Source organism: Pinus tabuliformis, chromosome 5_2 (assembly GCF_031772625.1).
Source record: "Pinus tabuliformis cultivar Carrire ecotype Pingquan chromosome 5_2, CPIR1, whole genome shotgun sequence".
In the NCBI taxonomy this organism is placed as follows: domain Eukaryota; kingdom Viridiplantae; phylum Streptophyta; class Pinopsida; order Pinales; family Pinaceae; genus Pinus; species Pinus tabuliformis.
In genome coordinates, this window is record NC_142306.1 from 751,398,140 (window position 1) to 751,410,383 (window position 12,244).

A 12,244-nucleotide genomic window follows, 5' to 3' on the forward strand; every position below is an offset into this window, starting at 1 on the left:
TAGAGAGAATTTACTGAATGAAAATCACATCCAACTTCCGATACAGATTTCAGTTTCAACAAAACTTTTATTTATTTATTTTTTATTCAGAAACATAGCTAAAAATTATGATAATGTGCAAAGCAACGGATATGCAGCAACCTTACTAAACCAACATATCGTTAATGGATGAAATTTCATTAGAATGAGGCAGTACAAGTTGAAGCTTGAAGGATCAATACTTGAAACATACATATATACATATATCCTAGCCGCTACCTCCTAAGAAAGCCTTGAGGCGCTTCACCTCAACATAGGAAAGGAATGTATTCTTCTCGATGACATGAGGAAGACTGTTGGCAAAGGGAGAGCCATGATGTCTCCTTTGTGGAGCGTTTTGTTGTACACAATATTGCTTGAAGATATGAATCCAGCACAGATTACTCCTTCAACCACCAGCAGAATCTTAGAACCTTCTGGATGGTTATGCAATGGAATGACGCCTTTGGGCGTGAGGTCGAGTCTAGCTATCGACACGCCAAGGCCATTCACTGCAGAAAACTTTGTTGAGAAGGTCGAAGTTACAACAACACTGAGAGGGCCGGAGTTACAACAACATCGATGTTGTTGTTCACATTCCCGATATCTTCCAATTTGTATTTAAGGATGAAGCCGCCTTACAAGGATAAGCTGGGAGTGAGCGACAAGTCTACCACTCAAAAATCTTGCGCACGTGAAGGATGAAAAGAAAAATTACACTGGACTAGTACAATGGCTAGCAGGGAGGCAATATTGGAAGTTTCCATGATTGATTAATCCAATGCTATAATTGCAGAACCCAAAAAAGTTTATATGGTCAGATAATAACCTCATGAGTATCTTGACTACATAAAATTGATTTCCATTTTACAAGAAATTTGTCCTTCCACTCCCCAAAACATTGTTTTCGCTCTGAAATCTACAGATCCAACCATTTCGACCACCCCACAGAAACGAAGACTTCTATTCACCTGCATACCAATGGACATCCAGATCAACTATTAACCTTAAAAATAATGGTATTTTTTCCAAAACAATGGCCAAACCTGGAATGGAAAAATCACAACAAGAAGAAGACTCCGGAAATACAGATGAACAAATAAACCAATCTTGCAAGAGAAACCTTTTTCTGAAAAAACAAGACGGGAATAAGTCTTTGTTTTAACCCATCAAGAAATAGTTAAGCAAGAAGAAACCTTTCGGCGAGAAGAAACAGTTCAGCAAGAAGAAGCTACTCATTTTAATTATTAACTATTTATCTGACGGTGTAAAATTATTTAATCGTCAAACATTCTATTTAAGGGTGTAGATGTGTAAACAGTGGCATTTTGGAGAGTGGTTCCCAAAGGGAAATGCCTTACAATGTAACTAGCAATTACACCAAATGTTGCAAAGGAAATGCCATAAGGCATAAATTCAAGAAGAATCATGATATATAAACAATCATTGAAGATAAAAACTAGTAAACAAAATGGAATTGAAGAATTGTGATTAGTCATTTAAACAACTAGGCAATGTTCATTTATTTTTGGAATAACATCCAAAATATTAAATGCACACTGCAAATTGGTGACATGATTCACGAGGATCTTAATATTAAATGCACACTGCAATGCTCTGTATCTGTTAGATAATGGAAAACGATAATTCATAGAAACAAAACTAATTTTCCATCTTGAGTCATCATGAAACATAATCATAATGATCCTGAATGAAAATATGTCTAACTTACTAATCTACTGCTTTACCAACCAACTACTATGGATGAGAAAGCAGTCTAACTTTGCTACAATGTGGGAAATGTCACTTCTCCAATTTTTCCAAGTATACTTACCATTTTTTGAAAACCATTAAGAAACTCACAATCACTGATGACGTCTTCCATTCTTTCATAGTGAAGATCCCTTACAATGCTTCCACCATGTTTTTCAAAATTGAAAATCATTGTGTTAAAAGCACTCCCTATAACATTATCTATGTGCTAGTGACCCTCCTTTATGAGTGTTAAAGAGTACCAAAAATCTCCTCTTTCACTCTACAATACTGGGACATATAGACATTTATAAGGGACAATGATTCTTTTGACTCCTTCTACTTTGATAGCCACCCAGAAACATAATTTGACATTATATATTAGTGTAAATTGGTATTTTACCAAAGGCTGCAAATGTCACCAAAATCTCCTTGAGATCTTCGTGCTACACCCAAGGTCCCAAACTATTTTTCCAAATTGTTTGTGACAAGGCCATGGTCTCTTCTTTAGCTAGTTTTATTTCTTGGAGAAATAAGACCTGCAGTTTCCTCAAATTCACTAATTATTTTACTTCTTTTACTAATTTTGGTTTGATGAGGTCTCCAAGTCCCCTAATATTCAACGATGCAATTTTCATTTAGACTTTCAGAGAGCATACTTACCTCCTCCAGCATTACATCTCGCATTTTCTTTGTTGCTCACGTTTCGAAGAAATTTTGTGATCTGAGGTTGGTTTCCAAGTTTGATAGTTTGCTTTGATTTAGCCTCTCTTGTATCTTTCTTAGAAAAACATGGTGGAAGCATTGTAAGGGATCCTCACTATGAAAGAATGGAATATATCATCAGTGAGTGGGAGCTTCTCAATGGTTTTCAAAAAAGATTAAGTATACTTGGAAAAATTGGAGAAGTGACATTTCCCACATTGCAGCAAAGTTAGACTGCTTTCTCATCCATAGTAATCAGTTGGTAAATGGCATATAATGTCTTTCTAGTATTCTGGTAGAAAGGGATTCTGATCACAAACCCATCAGGTTGGATTTGGACTCTCCATAGGATTTAGATCTGATTCCCTTTTGGTTTAATCTAGGGGGGCTCCAGAAGGAAAGGGAGGCTGACCTGATAACTCATGCTTGGGCTATGCCAGTACGCAGGTCTCTTACCTTTGTTAGGGAATAAAATATGAAGGATGTGAATTATGCTCTTAGAACCCAAGACAAAATCAATTACACGCCCCTGCAGCAAGAGATAAAAGAACTAATTCAAAAGATCGAAGATCATCAAGGCTTGATGGAGTCCAGACCAACCAGTCACAAGAACTTAGAAGAAGAAATAAAACCTAGTAACCAAATATTTAAAATCAACAGGAAAGGAGGAGGAATACTGGCATCTAGTGTCTCGAAGCCTATGGTTAAAGGCATGTGATATAAATACATCCTTTTTTCACAAGCATACTAAATAAAGAGAAACTAGGAATCAGTAAAGGAAATTTCTTCTGGAGGTCAGCTTAAAATATGTTTTTTCTAGGAAATTAAGAGAGGACTTTTGCTTCTTCAAGAATCCATATTCTAGGGACAAAGAAAATGGCTCAGAAATGTATAAATAATTCATCTCATGTCTCACCTCCATTGTTTTGTATTAGGAAAATTCTCATCTTGTTAAGTTGATTAAGGAAGATGACGCAATTGAAACCATCTAGTCCCTAAACATGGTTAAAGATCTGGGATCGGATGACTTCTTTATAATTTTTAATGTGAATGCTTAACTCCTCCATATTTAAATGAAGGTTTGGGGGCAATACCAACTCATCCTTTTTAGCTCTAATTCTGAAGGAGACATAGTTGTCCTCATTCGCTCGATTTTGGACAATCTCAATGTGTAATTTGGCCTAGAAGTTTCTAACAAAAAATTTAGCTATTATGCTCAAAAAGATTTTCCGTACAATCATATCAAAAAACCAAGTTGGTTTCGTGAAGCATCGATAAATCATAGACAACATCATTCTTGTTCATGAGGCGACTCATTCAAGAAAGAAATGGGGTTAGCTGGGTATGCTTATCAAACTTGACATGGAAAACACCTTCAATAGAATCCATCACTCCTTTTTATTCTCGGTGATGGAAAAGTTAGGTTTCTATAATGAGTTCATAAATTGGACTAGAGATTGTATTGGAAGCCTGTGGATAACTCCTTTAGTAAATGGACTCCCCTATAATCTTTTCTCCATCTCTAGGGGTTTGAGGCAGGGTTCCAATACAAGCTCCTAGTAGTAGAAACCTTAATATATTAGTGGCAGAAAACTTAGTAAGGAACCTAAAGATGGGAAGAAGGGAAGGGAAGGGAGAATAGGAGGACTAAGTATAGAAAACAACAATAAATATGTGTATCATTCTCAGTTTGCTGAGGATACATTGTTGTTAGGGGGAGCCTCCAAAATTATTGCTCGGCGATTCAAACCAGTGTTGGATCAATATCTAGACCTCTTGGGGGGCTTCATTGATAAAACAAAGATCCTAATCATAGGATGGAACTGTCCACTTCAAAATATTAATGAAATTGTGATGGTTCTGGGATTCCCTTTAGAATGGAATGGAAATTATTTAAATATCTAGGAATCCCCATTTTAATCGGTGCCTCCAATATGGAGAGTTGAATCAATACCTTAAATAAATTTTCAAAGAAATTTCAAGCCTAGGGTGCTCAATGGTTCTCTTCATTAGGATGTGTTGTGATAGTTAAATATGTTCTATCGTCGCTTCTTGTCTACCTATACTTTGACCTTCTAGACCCAAAAGTTGTGCTCAATCAGATGAGCTTGTTAATTCACAAGTTTCTATGGCAAGGAGGGAGGAATAGTGAAAGAAAATTCCATTTAGTAAACTAGAATGTAATTTGTCTCCCAATGGTTAATGGGGGATTGACAGTCTAAGACCCTCTATTTATGAATATTTCTCCTAGAGCTACAATTGTTTGGATACTTATTTCAGATTTCAGCGTGTGGTGGAAATTTGGCTTTCTGCCGGAATATTCAACAAGAACTCTCTTCTCAGGGTAGAATCAACTTATTGGGTAGGCCCACATTTTACTATTTGAAAGATGTGAAAGGAAGAAACCCCTCTTATTATTGATCACCGTAGTTGGAAATGGGGAAATAGGTCTCGCTTATATATTTTGAGATAACAAATATTTCCAAATATCTTGTTTAGTGGAAGTGAAGAATTCAAAATCCTCTTTCAGTGGATGAAAAAAAATGGTTTTTCTCAAATTAAAGGATATATAAAAATGGGATATCAAAGGTGTATGGAAGGGTTGGATCAACCTAGAGCTGGTGATTCATTTAAAGTTGGTTTGGGATAATTAGACTTTAGTGATAAATGGTTGTTTATAGCAGCTGCCTAAACCTGTAGCAGACTTCCCTCCCTTGCTGAAGTCTGATGTACACTTCAGTCAGAGTGTTGATTGATCTGGAGCTCTGACTGTTTTGGATGATCTGGTTTAATTTAAAATTGGGCAAAACAAACCAATGAAATCATTCCAACACAGAGAATTTTCACTGTGCCTGAAATTCTTTCTGGATTCTTCTCAAATTTGTGGTTGGAAAGAGGGTCTGTTTTCTATATAATTAATGTACTCTATTGTTCATGAGTATTAAGGTTTTTGTACCCCAATGAGATTGTCAAATATTTCTGAAATGATATTTTGAACAGGTCAATCCTCACAATCATCAGCTAAAGTTATGTGATTTTGGAAGTGCCAAAAGCTCTGGTGAGTTGTTTGTGAAGTGTAACTAGTAGATTCCTAAATTGGTATAAATTATTTGATAGCAGCGTTTAATGTTTTATGAAATGTGTAATGTTTAGAATACTAGATTTTGTTCAAAGGACTTGGGATTTAAGGTTTGATTCATGAGTCCATTTAATGTATAACTTCATTTCTCTGTATGTATGTATATATGTTTATGCTGATGCTCTTCTTATAAGGTAAAAGGTGAACCAAATATATCATACATTTTCTCCAATTATTATAGAGCTCCTGAGCTTATATTTGGAGCCACTGAGTATACTTCTACTATTGATATCTGTTCCATGGGTTGTGTCTTGGTTGAGCTACTCCTTGGTCAGGGAAGTGGGTTTTCAGTTTCAGAGTAGTCGTACCTCTGCAGATCATGCATCAATACCAAAATTGCAATTTGTAATATGCCCAATGACATCATGCTTACATATACTTGAGGAAATTTTACCAAATTTGTACCAAAGGATAGTGTAGCATGCTGATCATTCTCACTATGAAGAAATCCTGCAATCATGTTTCGGTATTATATCAAGTAAGGTATTCTAGGAACATAGATTTCTGATTTTCCTTGCTCTTTACAGGCTCTCTTAGGCTCCCACCGGGATCAAATTTCATCCCCAGCTATCACTACCTAGTCTGTGGGGTGGAACAAAAGGTCTTTTGATCATTAGTGTGAAAGCTACATACAGTTTGACAAAGACATGTAAATTATTGTTATCAAACCTACATACAGTTTGACAAAGATATGTAAATTATTGTTATCAAACTATGGAAATTCGGGATTTTATTTTTTATGTAGTTGAAAAATATTAAGGCTAAGCAGTAAGGTTTCTTTGTGTAAGTTCAGTAATATGGTTAAACTGCTAATAGACATACTTCAAGAAATCACTTTTGAACGGTCCAAGTAGTGCCCTGCTAAGTGAGGAATAGAAGGCCCAATTCAGCTTCAATTCAACATCAATGCATGAATAACTACAGTGTTGCAATAAGTTATGTAAGTCGAATTATTTTGAATAGTGGAGGTGTTTAGTAGGTTTGAGAATACCCTTTACTAACCTTGGGTATGATATTCAAATCATCAAAATCACTCTCAATTTCTAGGCCATACTACCTTGAGCATTAACCCTAGTTAAGAGGCATACAGTTGGAAAATATATTTGGATTTTGTATCATTGCGTTGTGATATAAGTATCCAATTGAATTGTCATTGTCCTCTTTTCACCTTACACGTTTGCAAATATGCCTCTTTTCACCTTAAGCTATTTGACAAAAATGGATTTACCATTTACACTCATATCCTATCAAACTCTACTCGGAAATATACAAATCACTGTTGATTATATTCAAAGATTAATTAAATTTATACTCTAGGTAGAGGAATCATGGCAGAGCATGGCGCCTTTTGCCAATGTAACCAACCATGTATAATTTGCCCGTCACCTAGAAAAATAAAAATAATTCACCATCTCTGTCAATAATATAGTGAAACATAATTTAAACCCTGAAACATAAACATAAGTAACCATATTAGCTGTCCTGGAGACCACCCACTTCACATCTGACGGTGAAACAATGCATTTTATAGGCACGGTTTTATGATTCTCGAGCTGAATAGAGACGACTTCCAAGGGCTCCATCCCTTTGAGGGTTCTTGAAACAATATAATCAACCTGTCCACATGATTAAATGACACAATTTATTAATTGTATCCTCTTATTTCGTGTTAATAAGATGAGTAAGCCCCTTGCATTTGATGCTAAGTAGTTTGTCATATATCACCCACGCAAAACTTATAAAATGGGGATCGGTAGTACCAGATCCTTTCAAATTTGCATGGCCCCAGTTGATGCCCTTGCACTTTGCTTGTCAGCAAAGCTGGTTGCAGTGTTCTGGTAATCATCATAGCCATTTTCAAACCACCCCCTGCAGTGTTCTGAGAGACATTACTGCATACATGATTGTTTCCTTTAGATCTCTATGCTTCCTATTACCATGGAATATTGACAAAGTTACAATGTTTCCATTAATAATCTCCGCAACCCACTATAATCCATCAAAGATGCCAACTTACAGCCATACCATTTTTTGTGCACTAGAGCTTCACTGAGGTAGATTTCAAATCCCTTCACCTCCAAAATATTATCATATTCCTTTCAAACAACTTCCTCTGTGAATGAGCTTATACAAAGAGTCTGTGATGCTTGTACACGTTTTGATTCATATGTTCGTTTATCCTCTTTCTCCATGAAATCAAGAAATTCTTTTTGATGTAAATTGGCAGGAACCCACGCTAGAATACCATTTTTCAGAAAATCAACTGCTTTTGAAAATAGCTCGGCTAACTGTAGACAAATTGCACTCTGAGCCATACTCGACTCTTGGTCAGAAAATGAAGTATGAGAATTGGCTATTATTCCCATGCTATCATTCATCATATAATTCACAAAATACTCTTGAACCTACTGCATCATCAAACAAAATCATATAAGATAATGCACAGAGCAGTGCTAGTGTTTAAGCTTAAGCAAGTATAAGAAAACAATATAGGTAATTTGTCTCCAATGAAGGCCCACAAATTCTTTTCATATCAACATTGGCTTAATTAAAGTGAACATGGATAAATAAAAAGATCATAATCACAAAGTTAATAGGTTAATATTCCAGAAAAGTATGCTAATATTCTCCTCTGAACAGTTCAGAACATGAAGCCAACCAATGTACAAACAGTCCAAGGATTCATATATTTTAATGAGATGTGGTCAATGGGGTTAGTAGCAGACTGTCCGATAATATCTCAGTGAAAAGTGCATAAAGCATCCTGAATTCTAGTAAAAAAAATAATAAAACCTAAGGGGATGCTTGCAAGACAAAATTCAACAGGGAATATTATTGGTAAATGTTTGAAAAACAGTGTAGTAAGCATTCTTATTTTTAATTTTTTCTGGGAACATTGTTCTGGTCAGTTTTCTCAACCTGTCTCCCACAACCAAAAGCATCAAAAGAAAACAACAATATACAATGATCATGAAGTTCACGAGCACTCAAATGGACTTTCAGTGTTTTCTTCTTCGACTTCCCCATGGCTTCTGAAGAAGAAATACCCAACAACAAATCCCAGAATGACAGCTATAAAAACCTCCCCATTGAAAGACATCGCTGCCAACATGAGCAAATATCCCAACCCTGCATTCAGACCAAAAACGGTCGATTCCATGACCCTAAATCCAAGTGCTCTAGGGTTTCTTCCAATCAGAGAAGCATTAAGGTCCGAGGCAACTTTACCACTCGAAATCCCCTTGAAACAAGACCGTAGATTGACAATATACTCATGAAATACAAAAGCAAAAAACAAAAAAAAAACAAACAACAACAAGGAGCAACAAGGGTAAGCGAGTAACCAAGCCATGATTGAGTCTTCCAGCCCTCGAACAGCAGGATCATGTCTCCCGCAACCGAAAGCATCAAAAGAAAACAACGATATACAATGATCATGAAGTTCACGAGCACCTACATGGACTTTTAATTTTTTCTTCTTCGCCTTCCCCATGGCAAGAAGAAATACCCAACAACAAACCCCAGGATCACAGCTATAAAAAAAATCTGATTGAAATACATCACTGCCAACATGAGCAAATATCCCAGCCCTGCATTCATACCAAAAACGATGGATTCCATGACCCTAAATCCAAGTGCTCTAGGGTTTCTTCCAATCAAAGGAGCATTGAGGTCCGAGGCAGCTTTACCACTCAGAAAATCCCCTTGAAACGAGACCGCAGATTGACAATATACTCATGAAATACAGAAAAAAGCAATACAACAAGAAGGGTAAGCGAGTAACCAAGCCATGATTGAGTCTTCCAGCTGTCGAACAACAGCTCCTGCAGTAAAACATTATGTGCATCATCTTGGACGTCTGGAGTTGGAATCTGGATGAAACCCTTTTCCACAATTTCACTAGAAATGCCCCTAATAGATCCGATTAAGGGCCTGGTCCTTGATATTGAAATAGATAGAAAGCAGAACATTCCGATAGGGTATATTCTTCTCCAACTCATCCAACACTGCCCTCCCTCCAACATGTATACAGAAACGCTCAAATGCAAGCTTGAAATCAGGAATATACGCCTTGATCTTCATCTTCAGAAGTTTTCTTCCCACACCAAAAACCGCTGCTGACCCAAATCAGACAAGAAGACAGAGATACGAAAATGTGAGAACTAGAATCAGAAAACAGGAAGCAGATACAAAAATCTGCGAACTGGGGATTAAGCTCCAAAAATCTGAGAATCCAAACCAAAAATGGTTTGAATACCGCCACCGACTTCGATATACCCATAAAATTTCCCTGCGACTCTATTGCAGTGTTTCTTGAGCGAGCGACGAGCGACTCTGTTGTGCTACTCATAACAGACGGGCTTATTGTGTGCAGTGTTTCTTGGGTGAGCGACTCTGTTGGAGAGTGTTTATCGTGTGCAGCGTTTCTTGAGCGAGCGACTCTGTTGCAGAGTGTTAGATGGTGCTACTCATAATAGATGGGCTTATCATGTGCTCAAAATCAGGGATTAATGGTACACCGTCTCAAAGTTGGGGAGACACAACCGCCTTAACGCCGAAAAGCGTCATGAATGCAGTCTTCAGGATCCTTCCAAGCGCAATATGCTCAACTGCCAACCCAATATTCTCAACTGCCTAGTGCAGTATTCTCAACTACAAACCCAATTTTCTCAACTGTCTATCTTCACCGATGATCACCTGCTAGCCTGGTACCCTCCGAGCGCAATTTTCTCAACTGATCAGAACGTTCTTCATTGATGATCTAATGGCTAGAGATTATTTAATCGTCTAACAATCCATTTAACGGCCCACATCGAGACACGGTGGCATGGAGGGGAGTTCATTTCAGAGGGATTGCCTTACGGCATAAAAATGTTATTTAATTATAAAATTTAGCTTTGGGATATATTAATTAATTTTTATTGGAGGTTAGTCTAAAGCATGTACATTTTGATATTTTTCTAGCATTTTTTTTTATATGAGTTTTAGTTAGTTTGACAAAAAAATTGTTAAAATGAGAGATTTTAGCTATTAAATGTGTACAAATTCACTGCAGCTTTTGAGGAATTCTAAAGCCATTTATAGATTCACAATGCATTTCTAATGATAAAACATAGTCATCTCAGTGATTTAATTTTATTTTTTTCAATATGGTTTAAGATCATCTGTGACCATACATTCACGAAATAATTGTGCCAGCCAAATCCACCCAAAAAGATCACTACCCAAAAAATCACTTCTTACCAGCTCAATAACAGAAACTGAACCCGAAATCCATTTATAGATTCAAAATGCATTTCTAATGATAAAACATAGTCATCTCACTGATTTTATTTTATTTTTTCAATATGGTTTACCATTCTCGAAAATCTGTGACCCTACATTCATGAAATAATTGTGCCAGCCAAATCTACCCAAAAAAATCACTACCCAAAAAATCACTTCTTTCCAACTCAACCACAAAAACTGAACCCTAAAATATCCGAAAAATTAAACCCATAAACTTCCTTACCAAGACTCATGTATTCAATTGAATGAACTGCTTTTCAATATTTGGTTTTACTAGGGGAAAAATGGACTCCAATTACCTGGTCGGGCCCACCCTGTCTCCGCTTTGACTGTAGATCACATTTTCCACATAATCAACGCAACATGGGATACCGGGTTATCGTATGGATCTCTAATGTAGGCCATCTTCCCTTTTGATTAAAATTGGGTCAGATTTTCAGTAAAATAAAAATTGTGATTTTATTATTATAAATGAAGATTTATATTAAACTTTGAAATTTTGAAAATTATTAAATCTTCAGCAATATAAATTAAATAATATAAACAATTATTTTGAATATTTCCACAAACTACATGTATTTCTTAATAACTCCAACTTATTCTAAATGGCATTCGTCTAAAATTCTTCCAGAACCAACCAACTAATATTTAATATATTGATAACGTCCGAAAATTAAAACCGATGATTTGATTGGTTAGCATTTTAGTATTTCAAATCTTAGGTCTTTCAGTCCAGATATAAAAAATAAAATAAAAAAACGAAGAAAGGGCATAGGAGTGAACTAGAATTTATTTTAATTTTATTTACTTAGTTAATATTAAAATAAAAAAATTAAATTATGTAGGGTAGAATAGATGGTGAAATGGTGTTTAGTTAAAGTATTTTGCGGAAAAATTTTTACTAGTTTAAATCTTCTATTGTTAGTGTGGTCCAGGCTAGGTGTGATTCTGAGGTGACTCTAGTGTGATCCAAGCTAAATATGATTCCAAGATGATTTCAGTCTTACTCAAGTCAAAATGTGCAATGATTTATGAATCTTTAATTGTTTATATATATATATATATATATATATATATATATATATCAATTTTACATGAAATTTCGCAATGATTTACAACTTTGAATGTCTTAGATTTTTTATAATATTAAATCTATTTATTAATTGAAAAATATATTTTTAGCAACTAAAATTCAAGATCATTCCAAAACTTATACCATTGAATTTCATAGATTCTTCAAGATACTAATCCATTTATGTATTTAGTAAACATTTTCAATAATTATGAATAAAGAACATTTTCAATAGTTATGAATAAAGAACTTACCCAAATTTATAACAT

At 35.6% G+C, this 12,244-nt stretch overlaps 1 pseudogene; it reads right to left on the reverse strand.

Moving 5' to 3' along the window:
- Nucleotides 1-247: 247 nt before the first annotated feature.
- LOC149161418 (germin-like protein 8-14) lies at nucleotides 248-785 on the reverse strand (annotated as a pseudogene).
- Nucleotides 786-12,244: the final 11,459 nt, after the last annotated feature.